Source organism: Emys orbicularis, chromosome 1 (assembly GCF_028017835.1).
Source record: "Emys orbicularis isolate rEmyOrb1 chromosome 1, rEmyOrb1.hap1, whole genome shotgun sequence".
NCBI classification, from domain to species: Eukaryota; Metazoa; Chordata; order Testudines; family Emydidae; genus Emys; species Emys orbicularis.
In genome coordinates, this window is record NC_088683.1 from 117,428,352 (window position 1) to 117,440,059 (window position 11,708).

Here is an 11,708-nt window from a genome sequence, read left to right on the forward strand (position 1 = left end):
AGGAGCATCACATAAATGAAAATATAACATGATTATTATGTGCAATACACAAATATATTCTCAATCACATCCCACATATGCTTCCCCTAGAAGGTGGTCTCGAACACACACTGCCACAGTTCTCAAATATTTCCATGTAATAATAAATAACCATGTTAGTGCTGTGTACTTATACAGTGCTAGTTCCCAAGGACGTAAAAATGTTTACAAAGCTTGGCAAGTGTTATGGGGGAAATGAGGCACAGAGAAACTAACCGATTTGTCCAAGGTCAAAGAGCCAGACAATGCCATTGGGAATAGAACCTAGGACTCTTGACTGCCAGTCTCCCCTCTAACCAATAGGTACATTACTTCCCATGTAAGGAATCTCTGGGTGCAAACAAAAGGTACCATGCTTGCCAGCTGAACCACACACAGGTAGCATCAGAGAGAGACTAAAGGACTTTCCATTCTAAAAAACAGACTGCAACTTAAGGAAAGAAAAATCTCTACTAGCTGTAGTAATATAAAAGCATATATCCTACATAGGAATTCTTGCATTCTCCAGCATACAATCCAAAGCACAAACTCATCCACTGACACAGGCACAGGCTTGTTCTGGACTACACTGTCACACAAACCACATGCACATACACACACATTATGAAATGCAACCCTCCTGCACAACAGTAAGCATCTCTCCCTGCCTCTGCCAGCAAATGACCCCTCCCCACCACTTATCTCCTGCCTCAAACCTACTTTATTTCCATGGGAGAACCCTTTATTCCAATGGAAGAACATTAATCTTTATTTGGTCAACAAAGCCAGCTTGCATTCCAGATGAATAGTCATTCCACCCACAGAACTTCCCCTGTCCCTTTGCATCCATCATATTTAATATTTCATTAACGAAGAAGAACAGAAGTGTACAAGATAATCATGGAAGAAATCTTCAGTATTGCCAATGACCTTTTGGATGACATTATGAAATAACTGCCTTCCAAGATTTTTTTTTTTTTATTAATCCTTATTTGAGTTGTTACCCACTAAATTTTTGTGGGGGTGTTTGCTTTTCCTCTAAGTTAAAGGTCATAATAAACAGTTTTATTAAGTTTGTGGAAAAAATTATCTCCCACAAGTTAATCCCTTGTGTTTGATAATTTTCTGCCTAGACATAATTCTGAATGGGGAATTAATAATAATAATAGATTGCATTTATATAATTTATTTCATATAGGGATCTTTAAACATTTTACAAACTATTGTAACACCACTGTTGAAATAGATATCTCCATTTGGCAGATGGAGAAACTGAATCAGAGTCTCTATGAACTAGTGCGTCCCAAAATCCCACAGCATATCAGAAGACGTGCTAGGAATAAAATCTAAGGTCTTGGCTCAAAGACCCCTGCTCTTACCATTAGATACACAGGGTCAGATCCTCCACTGGTGTAAATAAGCATATTCATTGGAGCTATGATTATTTACACAAGCTGAAGATCTCACCTTGTATCTCGTAGCTGAGACTGCCAGCACAACTGTAACTTGAGTGTCACGAACTAGGAAGTCTAATGATATCGTCATTGTACTCCCAACACACACATTTCCATTTCATTGTGAATAAGAATTACTCAATAACACTTTCTTTTCTTCCCCAAGCATGAGTATGACAGTGTGGTGACATCTGAGGTATGAAAATAACCAAGATTCATTTTGGACCAACAAATAATAGAAATCTAAACAACCTTTTCCAACATCATTGCACCTAGTGAAGGAATGGCACGTATTTTAGATCAGTACTCATGGGCTGCAAAATGTAGGCACTATAGATCAGATTTTCAAGTGCTCAGCATCCACAGGCTAGGCCAGATTTTCCAAACAGTTCAGTTCTCACTTTGATATCCGTTTAGGCTAAATTTTCCAAAGGGGTCCGTACCTGGAAATTCCTGTTATGGCAATTATCGTCTGATTTTAAAAATTGCTTGGTACCCCTATGTGCAGAGCTGTTTGGAAAATCTGTCCACTTATCTTGGTGCCTAAACAAGAGCCTGAGGTCTTTTGAGAGTCTGGCCCCAGTGCGGAATAATAACTGCATCCTTAAAGTGTCCCTATGGTTAGATGAGCAGTTCTGCCAGAACTTTGTCATATCTGCTGAGTTCACTGGTGTAAAACAAATTTTCATTCCTCTTAGGCCTGGTCTACACTACGACTTTAATTCGGATTTAGCTGCTTTAATTCGAATTAACGCTTGACCCGTCCACACAACGAAGCCATTTAATTCGAATTAAAGAGCCCTTTAATTCGATTTCTGTACTCCTCCTCGATGAGAGGAGTAGTGTCAAAATCGGTATTGTTAATCCGAATTAAGGTTAGTGTGGCCGCAATTCGAAGTTATTGGCAATTCAATGTTATTGGCTACCCACAATGCAACGCTCTGGAAATCGATGCTACTACGGTAGCTTGGACACACACCACCGAATTAATGGTGCCTAGTGTGGCCGAATACATTCGAATTTATAAAATCGGTTTCCTAAATTCGAATTATATAAATTCGGATTAATCCTGTAGTGTAGACATACCCTTAGCCCTGCAGATCCAACACAGCTGTGAGGGGAGTGAGCTGCATTCTATTATGGTTCCTGCAACACCAGCAAAGTTGGCAGTTTACACCTCATGCTGATGGGAGAATAGCTAGATGTTGAGCTTCTGAGTGTATTTACAGCTCTGGCAGTTAAAAAAAAATCTCTTTTGACTAGAAAACTGAGCAAACTGGATCTGACAGACATTGAGAAGGAAGAAATATGGGGGGAAGTACACTGGCCTTTTTAGTAATTTTTTTAATTTAGCTTTGAATTTTCCTTTCCTTTGTGTCTTGAAGAACAGAAGTTTAGAGTCTGAACTTCAGAGAAGGGTGTACCAGTTGCCACTGCAAAAACCTTACATGTGAAATAGCAGGTACTTGTGTGCAGAGGTGCCTTTTCGTGAGAGTGAATTCAGGTGTCTGTACCCATGCCCATACGCCTTAATATTAGGTCTTGTCTGCATGACAAAAATGTACTGATTTAAATAAATCAGTTTAGAAACTGATTGAATTAAATCAGTGCAACCCAATTGTGTGGACACTCTTATTTCAGTTTAAGGGTTTGTCTATACATAAATTTGTACCAAAATAACCTTATTGGTTTTAATTCACACAATAAGTCATTTTGGTGCAAATCTATGTATGAACACTCTATGGAATAAAAGTGTCCTGTTTCAATTTTGTCAGCTCTAAATAGGGTACTTTTGCTCTGAAATAAGAGTGTCCACACATTGACTTGCACAGAAATAAGTAATGGTATGAATTCAAATTGATTTGGTTATTTCAGTGCAAGTTTGTCTATAGATCTGTCCTAAGAGTGTCTCTTACTGATTTAGCTTAAGTTGTCTCCTTACCAATGTAAGCTAAATCAATACAAGATAATTTTAAACTGAATAAGATTGTTCACACAAATTGCACTGATTTTAACCATATAGGTTTCCAAACTAATTAGTTAAATTGGTAAAAAAAATTTCATGTAGACAAGACCTTATTTGTAGTGCTTTGGTATTTTCTATAAATTCTGTTTATACTAAAATCCTTATTAAATATGTGGTGCAGATAAGGTTTTCTTTGCTTGGGAAATGGCCTGCCTAGTTACAGTAAATGTATGTAACTAGGTAAGATTAGATAACTATAGCTTTAATTCCAATGTATTTTCTTTATTACTTGTGGGGTTGAGTGCTTTGTGTCCAAGCAGGAATATTGCCTAATCAATGGAAGGATGATTGGGTGGCCAAAGGATGGAAATGGAAGACAGGAGATCTTGATTTTAGCCACAGTTCAGCAAAACATTTAAGTACATGCTTAACATTAAGTATATGCTTTAGTGCTTTGCTGAATCAAGGTCATTATTCCTAGCTCTGCCACAGGCTTTCTGTGTGACCTTAGGCAAGTCACGCAACCTTTCTGTGCCTCAGTTTTCTCATCTGTAAGATGAGGATGATAATACTTCAAAGAGGTGTTTTGGGGATTACCTTCTTAATGCTAGTAAGGTTTTGTGACTATTATTATTAATTATTATTATTACAGGGAGTTTATGGAACTATTTCTAAAGATTTTAAAGGACAGAGAGAGAAAAATTACATTGAAATAGAACTGATTTTGGCTTAATATTTTTCATGATTATTGGTAGCTATAGTCATGTGTCAGGAATTACTGGTAGTTGTTTTAGTAAAGGAAACAAATGGGAGACAACTGATCCCTCTGACTGACACTTACAGATAGTAACTCTTTGTTTTGAGCTTCTAAAGGTTTCTCTAGGCTGTTCGCTCATGGGGAACTTGAAGCCATATAACAACAGCATAACTCAGTACCTTGTGTACTGTATACTCCTTGCTATTTCACGGAGTTAATACAAATTATGGAACAAAACTCAGTTGAGATATGTGAACAGAAACATGGGGTGTAATTCTGTGAGATTCTGGGAAGTGTTCAATGTCCTCAGCACCTACTGACTTCAGTGGGAGTTAAAGGTCCTGAGCACCTTACAGGATCAGGGTCAGAAAACACCACTTGAAGGTCATCCAGCATGTTCCTCTTGTTTGACCTGTTCTTGAATCTCTGCAGAGAAGGTGCATCACCTTGGGGAAGCTATTTCACTGCCCAGTTGCTCCTACTGTTAAGAACTTTGCCCTAATATCTAGCCTAATCTTAAATGGGGACTGTTATATTTGCTTTCATGCCAAAATTTGAGTTTACATTTCTGTATTCTCTTGCAAATATTGTGGCCATCACTAACCCTCTAGCAGAGCAGGGAGCTGCATTCCTTACACAGCTTGAGGGACTGATGATATCAACTGTTGCAGGTGAAACATCAGCTCTGAACTCAGGTGTTGGCAGGCAAGTAAAGGAAGAAAATATTTTCCATGTTGCTTTCTTTCTAATGTAATGTGTTTTCCCTTTAAAGTGTTTAATCCTCCATATAAATTTATCACTTGTGAAAGAGCCAGATATACTGCCTTGAGGACTGGACTCTTTTGTGCACAGAACACATATAGCATTGGGCAGCAGCAGTGAATGCTTCCCCAACCCTGTCCTATCTTATGTTTCAACCCTGACTTGATGTATCTCCTGTCGGGTGAGAGAGGAGTTCTGAAGCCCTCTGAAGAGGGGTTAATTAGTACAAATTGAGGTGGTTTTTGTGAGTGGAAATTGGATTGTGACACCAAACTTATGTCAAATCACCAAACAGCCATCAAAAGATAATATTTTGTCTTTTAAAATGTATAGTGTTCAGTAATTTTTAGACTGTCCATAAACATTTTATTACTGATTTACAATCTTAAATGATTTATTCATTTAAGTAGATGAAATTAAGAAGGTTGTGAGTCCATGTTTAAAGCTGATATGCTGCTCTCCCAGAAACCAGGGAGTTCTCTCAGTAATAGGAATAATGAAGTCCAAAGTGTGGGCAAAATGTGCCCCATCCAGCTCACATGTGTCTAGTCCAGTATTTCTGATTCGGGTCTTCTACTGGACCCAACATACAACTGTGGTCTAGAAGACTGAGCACAGAGATGGGAATTAGGTGACTATGAACCTCATTCTCTGGGGAATACCTTGAACATAAGGGGTTCCCAGGATGGTGTACAGCTGCCAAAATGATTCTGTGCTGTCTCCCCTTCCCAGCCCCTGACATTGAGAGCATGGCTAGAATTTACTGAGTTCTGCTTTTCTTAGGTAGTGGGCAGCTCTAGGAGAATGTTACAGTTACAGCTGCCCTGAAGTTGCTTTAATTTAAGCAGGAGGTTGGGCAGGCCCCAAGCAGGGCCAGGAACTTGGTAAGAGCAAAGGTGTTTTAAAGCTACTTTGCCTGCCATCCTAATTCCTGTGCATGGCACAGGAATGAAGGAACAGGCTATTGAGTTTAATCCTGACTTGCTGTGTGACCTTAGGCAAGTCATTTAGCTGCTCTTTGCCTCAGTCCCCATTTGTACAAGATGGTTTACCCACCTTTTTAAATGCTTTGAGGTCTGGGAAGACGGTGTCATGTAAGTGTTAAGTGATTTTTTTTATTACTGCTTTATTACCATCCACTTCTCTGCCTTCAACATGGCTGATCCAGCCTATTATCTGGTCCTTTTTTTATTGCTTTTAACAAACATGTTTTCTCACTATTCCCCTCCATTCTCTTTCCCTGGTTATGCACCTCAGAGACAGCTGTCACAGGGTATGCTGAGTCTGGCAGGTATATCTTGGCATTTTCTGGACTGTATCTGACCTTAATGACAGTGAAACTAAATAACACTGACCAGAGGAAGTATGGAGAAGAAGAAGGTTAAAGTAGCAGCAAGGTAATAAGGAAAGGAAATGTGGATGTGCCAGAGGGGCTGACAAGTGCTGAGATGCAGAAAAAGGTAGCATATGAGCACTTAAAAAGATAAAATACTACAGTGCACAAGTACCAAAGGAGACAAGAAGCAGTGTGAGCTGGAGGAGTCTGGCAAGAATAATAGCCCCTTTCTCTGGAAATGGAGAGATTGTGTGGAGAAGCAATTTAACAAGGCAGGGAACGCCACAAGACAGCCAGACATGGAGGATCTGTGTCTGGGGATATTTTCAACAGATTTTTATAATACCTTGGTAAAACCCCAGCTGGAGCTGAAATAATGCAGTCAGCTCTGGTTGCTGTTCAGTTAATAATAATTAAAGAAAAGACAAAACAACAAACTTAGCTTTTGAAAGATTTATAAAGGAGAATCCACTTAGGCCCAAGGAGCTGGAAGTTCAGTAATAATAGCTGAAGAGTTCAACTTCAGCAAGTTTGGATGAAGAGTACAGCTCAACACAAGGTGGAGGAATAAAAGGTGATTTAAAATTCTGGCTGGTGGAGACACTTTGGCCTTGGGAAACTTAAAAAAAACAACCTCTCCACTGGTTCTAACATCAGTTCAGTTGAGTTGATGGTAGCAACAAGGCTCTTGAGCCCTTAGCTAAAATGGCAGTAAAAATAAATCTGGCTGCTGGAGCCTATGGCTCTAGGGCCACCTGTGGTGCCTCTCTTAACAGAACCTAGGAATCCTCTCTACAGACACAGAAGTTAGAGCACTCCTTATGGATACATGAGGTACTCCTGCCAGACAATGGACCCAGAGCTCCCCTTTTAGGCTAGGAGGTGGGGCGCTTTTCCCCAGTAATGGAACCCTTGCTGGATCTTGGTTTCCTGAGGCTCTGCTTATATGAATCTTTTTTTTTTTTTCTCCTGATGAATAAGTGGGCTCATGTCCGTACTGGGAGGAAGGATCCATCTAGACAGCAGTAAATGCTCCTGGATGCATTGGACATGGTGAGAAACAGGAATTGCTCCAGAGTCAAGTTGTGAGAATAAACAGGAGCTTGAAAGGGGCTCTGATTGCAAAGGGAGGAATGTGTGTCCAGTCCCGCCCAGTCTGGAGGAAACTGGACAAGAAGCAGGAATGATGATCACACAAGTTGCAGCAGAAAGAGACTTAAAACTTCTTTCAGTGTTTTGTTTACAACATTTGATAAAGTGTCACACTTGGGACCTCCCCAAGTAAAAAGCAAGGATCAGAAGATTGTAGGGATAGCTTTTCGGATTTGTCAGGTCTGATTTCAATGTCGCCTGGGTCAGGATTCAACTTTCCTATAGTATGTATCAAATCTTAGCAGATTCTCTCGTGGACACCCCTCTTCTAGTTGCGATCAGGCAACATCCCTCATGCAAAGGCACCAATAATAGGAAAGTGGTGATGGATCTTTGATAGATCGTATTGAATGAAATAAGGCTACAGTTTCAAACTAGGATGCCTAAAATTAGGTCAATCCATATTTGGTCCCTCTGAAAATCAGGGCACTTATCCGAGTGCCTAAATATTAATATAGGGGCCAGCTTTAGAAATGCAGGTTTAAAAAATGTAGCACAAGATTCTTAAAAGAAGTTTGCAGTAAAGGCCCTAGGGACATCTTTAGAAGCAGCTGGCAGTAAGGAAGTCAAATAGCACAATGGGACCTAACAGCTCTTTGCAGACCACCACCCAACTTCTCTGCAGGCCACAGTTTGGGAGCTGTTTGCCTAGGCTGAGCTATTCAACAAAACCTTACCTGCTATTAGCACTTTAGCTGAGGCCATAAACACGGTCACTAAAGAAGTTATCTGTGGGATCACTTTCACAATTCACATTTTAACTCCACAGAGATTACCACACTACAATGACAGTCATTAGCAGCAGAATCCACCTGGAATCCTGTTGCAGGGTTTCTTGCACCTTTCTCTGAAGCATTTGGTGCTGTCCACTGTCGGTGACAGGATACTGGACTATGGACCAGTGGTCTGATCCAGTATGGCAATTTCTATGTTCCTATGCTTCAAAATGAGATCACTGCTTTGTTTTGCTCTGCTTTGCTTTGCTGTCAGCTACTACCCATTGAGATGCTGCTGGGAAATTGTAGGATATTTCACTGTGATATATCATCAGCTTTGTTAAAACTTTTCTTAATTAACAATTATTTAATTAATAATGAATACTTTGTATGTCTATTCAAGGATTTAAAAGACTTTACAAACTTTAATGAGTTAAGCCTCACAGTTCTACTATGCAAAAGATTAAGCCACAGGCCCAAAGTCACAGATGAAGCCTGTGGTAAGTAGCTCCACAGTTGTGCCTTGGATTTCTATGGCTCTGCACACGTACACTTATTCACAGAGGTTCATACTACTCCATTCCCACATTCTTAATAGGAAGAATCAAGAGGATGGCTTGTGGGAAGCTGACAGCTTACTCCACTCCCAGATTCTTCCAGCGCAGGGCTCTATAGGGAGTATTGGCTATGAGTAAACTGACAGTTACTCCTTTCCCAGCATGAGTCATTTATTTATTACAGCATGGTACAAATCCTTGTTTTTTCCCTTATCTGTCTTTTTTTTTTTTTAAGTTCTCCCCTCTTCCTGCCTCTGTTGCTAAGGGGGGACTTCACTTATAATAGGCAGTCTCTCCTCCACTAAGGAAGAGGGGCTGGTATACCTGAGGCTGTCTGAAAACCTTTGGGTGACATCACACCACCTCTGTGCAGATTCATTGTTTGTCATGGAAAAACCATCCACCCCCACACAACTTCCTTCCTCCCCAGACTGGAAAGAGAAACTGTCCATTTTGCCATCACTGACAAAAACAGTCCTGAAAAACACCCCCACTCCCACAGCCCCTCCAACACACACAAGTAGGAGGAGGGAAGAGGTATAAGATGTGAATAATGTAGTCCTGTTTTCTTCAGACATGGATCCTGCTGTGCCTGGGCAGCGTGGCTTGCCTCTCTTCAGGGATCTGGGTCACACAAGGCCTTTTTGTCCTGAGGCTAATTCTGGCGCTGGCAGTCTCACATCTGCCTGCCAGGTGAGACAGGTCACCAGCTGCAGGTAGAGCACATCTGGACTGTGGAGTAAGCGAAGCCTGGTACAAACAAACACAGCAACTTCACCGTAGCAAGCGATAGGAATTTGGGTTAACCCCCCCACCAAAACCCTTGGGTGGAATGAGCTGCTGAGTCTGGTGATTAATGTCCCTGCTGGTGTTTATGAGGCTGTATGAAAGGCAGGTAACTTGCAGAGCTTGGAACGTACATGTTTCTGGCACAACTTGACAGTCACTGGAGGGGAGCGGCAGGCTGACCTTTCAAACTCACTGCAGCAGAACCACGGCCACCTGCGCTCCAATGGAACGATGGCAGGCCGGAAGAGGAGGACGTGGTTGGGGGCGTAGGCGTCTGTCTGTGGGTGTCCTCCATTGAAGCTGGGAAGGGATAGAGAAGCGCGAATGGAGGGGTGGGCTAGGTGTGGGCTGAGAGAGGGGTGTGTGTGGAATGAGGCAGAGGGCGTCTGGTTTCCTCCCCTTTGCGAGATGGGGGGGGGGGGGAAGAAGGATTTGTTAGCAGGTCTGTTAGCGTATTGGGGACGGGGTGTGTGTGCGAAGGGGGGGGCAGTGGGAGCGGCGAGCAGGGCCGATGAGCGGACAGCAGTGGTGGGGATGGCGGGGGGGGGGGGGGGAAGTGTGGTGTTTGCCTTGGCTACCTGAGGAGTGAGTTGAGCTGGGAGCGGGTGAGGATCTGTCTGGTTATTCCTGCCGCAGAGTTGCTTGGTGGGGTTGAGCAGGGGATGGCGAAGGATGTTTGGACAAGAGGAGCCTTTGAAGCTGTTCTCTCGTTCCTCTTCTCTGGACCGGCTCCCCCCTCCCCCCTATAAAGTCATTAGGCTCTGGTGCCAGCCCTATCTCTGCTCCATCTCTAGCTGTTCCAGCCAGTGCATTCACAGACCTCCTGCCCTGGAGGAACGGGATTGGGGGGTATTATATGGGGTCCTTTTGAAGGGGAGGACTATTTTCGGGAGGAGAGGGGGGGCTGTTCATTTGCTGCCGTAGAGGCCAGATCATTTCCGAAGCGGCTCTGCATGACAAAGGGGAAGGAGCGAGTTTCTCCCTTTGATCTTCCCCCTGCCAACCCCACACACCTGCCTGTGCGCCCTCCCCCAGCAAACAGAGACCCGAGGAAGAAATACCATGAGGAGGGGGCTGTCTCTGGATCCCCACCTCTCGGGCTGGGGCTAAGTAACTAGGAGAGACTTTCGGATTCAATGAGGGGGGCAGATAAAAGGAAGAGACAGTAGCGTGCCTGGGTCCAGGAGTATTGCTTCTGGGGTGCATTTCTGCATGGCTGGTGCCTGGGGCAGAGTACATTTCCGAGGGGTTGTCACTCTGTATTTATGGGGGTATTATCGCTGGAGAATATGAACGTCAAGTGGTGAGGCATCCTTGGGATGGGCGGGGGGGCTTAGGTATGGGTGCCCCTTAGGTGCTGTCCTGTCCAGCCCCCACCCTTCTATGCAGCGCTTCACACTGAAAGTCAGCGAGTCTGGGCTGGGTGAAGGGAGGGATGCATGTTTCCACTGTCAGATCGAGCTCTGTCCCATCCACTTCTGGAACAGAGCTTTGGCCAGCAGCCGGTTCCTTTGCAGTCAGCCTGGATGGGATCAGACCCTTTGCCCCAGTGACTCCTGTGTCCCAGAAGGAGCTTCCTCATTACATCTGCGATTGCAAAAAGGCCTCAGGTCAGGTCTTTCCCTCTGGGGTTATTACAACCCCCAGCGCCTTCTGTTCGACCCGGGAAGGGGCCCCTGGAGAGGTCTTGCTTGAGGCAGGGAGGAGAAAGACCCGATGAAGAGGGGACTGAATGATTCACTCTTCCCCCACCAACGTTAGCTCCATTAACAGCTCTTTTTTGCCCTTTGCTTTGCAGGCTCTCCTAGTTGCCCTCATTCCTGGAAGATCTCTAGGCGGCTGGCTAGGTGGGAGGGCTGGATTGCACCCTATTGTGCACGTAAAGAAGGGTTGGGGATGTTAGGGTAGCTATGTAAAAATGGGGGGGCTGCTGCTTTTCTCTCCTTTCCTTTTTCTCTCCAGTGCACCCTCTCCCCGCTCACGCTGTCCCTTCCTTTTCTCTCTCCTCACACTCCCTTGTCCTTCCCTTTGCAGGGCTCTTCCCGCTCCTCCCCCTCCCCAAGTGTCACTAGCTGACAAACCCTGGAAGTGTGCATTCCCAGGGACCCTGGCGTGCGGACCAATCAAAGGCAGATGGACCCTCATAAAAGCCCTGCAGGTCCCTGAGTGCTGCTGGCCGGTCACTGGGGAAGGGAGCAGGG